General features: G+C 43.0%; 1 pseudogene; it reads left to right on the top strand.

Moving 5' to 3' along the window:
* The first annotated feature begins 237 nt into the window (after nucleotides 1–237).
* On the top strand, nucleotides 238–827 carry LOC144693485 (large ribosomal subunit protein uL22 pseudogene; annotated as a pseudogene).
* Nucleotides 828–4,000: the final 3,173 nt, after the last annotated feature.

The following is a 4,000-nucleotide window of genomic DNA, read 5'->3' on the forward strand; positions in this document are numbered from 1 at the left end:
TTCATTTTGTCTCACATTGTCTCATGCTGGTCAATGATTCTCCTCGATAGACCTCGAAGTACAGCACCTATGACCAGCTGAGCAGAACTTGGATGGGACTGTGCCCATCGACATAAACTTTCCACTGTTGTCCCTGTCTCCAACATCTGCTTTTGCTCACCTGTGACTTACCAGGTGAAAACCCAACTATCTCCCTAAGTGGTCCCACTGAGGTGTGAGTATCTGAGCTTGTGCATGATGGTCCGCTACTCATTAGGCCCAGAGAACCCCATTAAATCATGCAAGGCAAGGGGTTCCAACTTACGAGTGCACTTAAAAAATACTCACGAAACTGCCCAGACTATCAAAGGCATGCATATCCGCAAAGCGACCAAGTTCCTGAAGGATGTTGTGATTAAGAGGCAGTGTGTCTCTTTCCGATGTTACAACAGTGGAGTTGGCAAGTGTGGACAAGCTAAGGCCTGACGATGGACACAAGGCCGTTGGCCTAAAAAGAGCACAGAATTTCTGCTGCACATGCTAAAGAATGCAGAGAGCAATGCCGAACTCAAGGGTCTGATGTGGATTCCTTAGTGATTGAGCACATTCAAGTGAACCTACCATGCCCATGGTCATATCAACCCATGCATGAGCTCACCATGCCACATAGAGATGATCCTCACTGAGAAGCAGCAGATTGTTCTGAAACCAGAGGAGGAGGTTGTTCAGAAGAAAAAGGTTTCCCAGAAGAAGCTGAAGAAGCAAAAGCTTATGGCACGGGATTAAATTTTACTCATTTTGCAGCAAATTCTGTACATACAATAAACTACTTGAAACCAAAAATTAAATCAATATGGTCCTGAGGTGGTGCACCCTTAGAGGGACTCAGCTCCTCTAAAGGATCATCATCAACAACCTCCAGCAACTTCTGCTTCACACTTGAAGGCCCTATGGGAGAGAAAAGACACAAATCAATCCTGGAAAAATAAGAATATGTTGCAAGTTATCATTATGAGGATCTTCATATTTCACTCATTATTGAAATCAAGTAAATGAGACTGAGTCCAGTATGATATGTAGTTGAGTTTTAATTAATTGTGTCACCAGGAGATTCAAAGATTTCCAGTACCACCTCTGTGCTTAATTAGTTCTAAGTTTTTTGGAGGATCTAACATGGTTCTCTGCCTCTCCCTGGTGTTCTGCACTCTCTTCTCTTGCAAGAAGGGAAGAAATGTATGAGTGAGTGTAATGTATGAGATATGCATCCATCCAGTAGGTCATCAAACCGTTTTCTACATTGAATCCAGGAGTTTGATACCACGCTTCTGCTGCTGACCTGCTCTGCTACCTCTATCCATGCCTTCTTATCTTGAAGCTGCAGGCTTCTTCCTCTTTTTGGTAGGGAACAGTTGGTGGAATCATACCATCTTAGCTTTTAAACATGAAACAGGACCATTTTCAGTTTGAAACCAGGTTTCTGAGGTCCACCAATCTGTCCAACCTTCCTGTGGGCGGCCTATCAACAGAGTGTCTCCAGAAGCCCCAGGAAGTTGGGTCAATCGGATCTTCTGGAGAATTAACTGCTGCCACTGTGTGAGGAAGACCTGAAGGTGCCCTCTGAACCCTTCAAAAATGATTAAATAAACTGGGGCCACAGCTGCCAGGCCATCATTGTGGAGGGGGAACCCCTCCACAAGATAGCCTGTGGCCACAGCTGTGACCCTCTGGCATCCGCATCTTCTACCTCAGTTGGGGGAGGGCTTATCCACTGCCTGTAAGTTCCCAGCAACATCACCAATTTGCCCCTTAGTGCTGATAATTAGCTGCCTGCCACTGCTGGGCAGATTGCTGATGCCAGTATAACCCGCCCTCCAAAAAAAGTTCACTTGGAGGCAGCAACAGTATGGGTAGAGGATTCGACGTGCACATTTCAAAAATTATCTGCTGTCTACCTCCAAACCTGCCTCTGAGCAGCTGATAAGACTTCATCTGGTACCTTCGATCCTTCACATTCCCCAGCAGCACATTCAGGGAGGCATCACTGAAAAGGGGTCAACCTGTATCACTGTGGAATTCATTCTGCCACTGGCCTTCCTTTTCTTCTTAAATCCAAACTTCTTCAACTTGCATGTTTAAATACTGGAGTTAAGATTGAATCATGTGTTCACAGCCACTTCCACTGGTTGGGCAGGAAACTTGGAAACAAAATTGTAATGAGGTGGCTGTATGAGTCAAAAAGCCCCTGACTGATGTGTCACACTTACTTCCAGGTTTCCCATACGATTTATAAGTTCCCAGTGCCTTGAGGGATCAAAACTGTGGCTGCCTTCTGAATTTATAAATCATTGTGATTCCCAACATAGGCCAGCCAGAAATTAGTATTCGTGCCAAAACCTCTTAAAACATTCCCTAGTTGGTTATGAAGAAGTCAGACTTATTGTTAGTTGAAGTCTAAAAATTAAATGTTCCTCTGTGTTCACCTTACTGCTGTGTACATGTTGCTTCTAAATGTTTAAGCTATTCCTGCAAAAAGTGGGAAGGATATTTTTTGAAAACTCCTGTGACCTGATGCATTGGTAGAGAGGACAGCAAGAACCATATATCATCTATGTTTAATGTCACCCATTTGTGAAGTAAAATTGTAATGAGCAAGATTTCTAGACTTTTTACCATCCCATCCCTTAATTATTAGTTTAATTTAGTATTATTGACAGTAAAATTAATGATTGCCAGCAAACCTGGTAAATTTACAATGAACAATTATTTCCATGCTGTTGTTAAGTTTGCTAAGATACAACCGAAAAAGAGAACATACATTTCCAGACTTAGCTTCATACACACTGTGCCTCTTGACAATGTAATAAAAATACTGTTCCTTTTAGTATTGCCAGCTTATTGATGATCTTATAATAAAGATGTTGGTTTTTTGCTGAGTATGATTAAATATGGGTGTCAGAATTCTTTAACTGTGCGCATACCTGAGTGTCAGCAGCCTATTTTATGGTGAATTGCATCAACTGAGTTTGATCCTGCTTTCAATCAATGTTCCTTCTTGTTCACTTCCATGAAGAACCACTGGAATGGGAATCCTGAGGAATATCACCCTCTATAACGCAGAGGAACTGAAGCCAATTGTAAACTCACTGAGCAACTAATGGCATTTAAGATTCATAGTGCTTTATGTGACTCACCTAGTACATTAACTGAGCCACCAGGGATCCCATCTTCTCTTTTTCCATTGATCAAAGACACAAGGACTAATTTACTTGTGGCTTAACTGATGGCATGAGCCCTGAAATAGCCGTGCTGAACTTCTCGTGCCATTCTCGCATTCTCCACTAATTTGCCCTGGGCTTTTTGCTTGGTTGACCCAACGGTCTGCCTGTATCAGGCATAAACCTCATGTAATATGTGTAAATACATAATCTTATGTAGATCTAGGATCCAAATGTAATAGTAGAGACAACCTTGTGGAGTGTGCACAGTGCACAATCTGACCAGTTGCACTAGGCGTAAAGCATAAAAGGACCATAAATATAAGTACATTATTTCCCCCAAGTTCCACAAGAAAGCATGGAACAACCACCACCTAGGGCTCTTCCCCCTGCAATCAGCCCATTGCCCTGGGACCGATGTATCTGCTGGCTGGGTCAGTCAGTCACCAAGCTTGAACCTGCAAGCTGCTATGGGGCACCCATTTGGGACATGCAGATCACTGATTGTATGGTAATGAGATCCACTCTTGGAACAGCTCAGGCCTCCTGTTGTAAGGAATGGCGAGGCGTATGGCCCACTGCTTGCCCAGCCCATGCTGGAGTTTAAAATTGCTTCAGTTTCTACGTACTCATACAAATCTACCAACAGCCACCTTTACTTGCCTTCAAAGTTTCCACCCTTTGTTCTTCCTCATCTATTGACATTCTTGAAATTGCAATTTCTTCTAACCTCAGCTGGGATTCTCCCATTTAATTCATTGTAAAGCTTGTTTGCAAAAACTGTTCTTTCCTTACTTGTTGAAGGC

This window comes from Cetorhinus maximus, chromosome 18, assembly GCF_964194155.1.
Source record: "Cetorhinus maximus chromosome 18, sCetMax3.hap1.1, whole genome shotgun sequence".
NCBI lineage: Eukaryota > Metazoa > Chordata > Chondrichthyes > Lamniformes > Cetorhinidae > Cetorhinus > Cetorhinus maximus.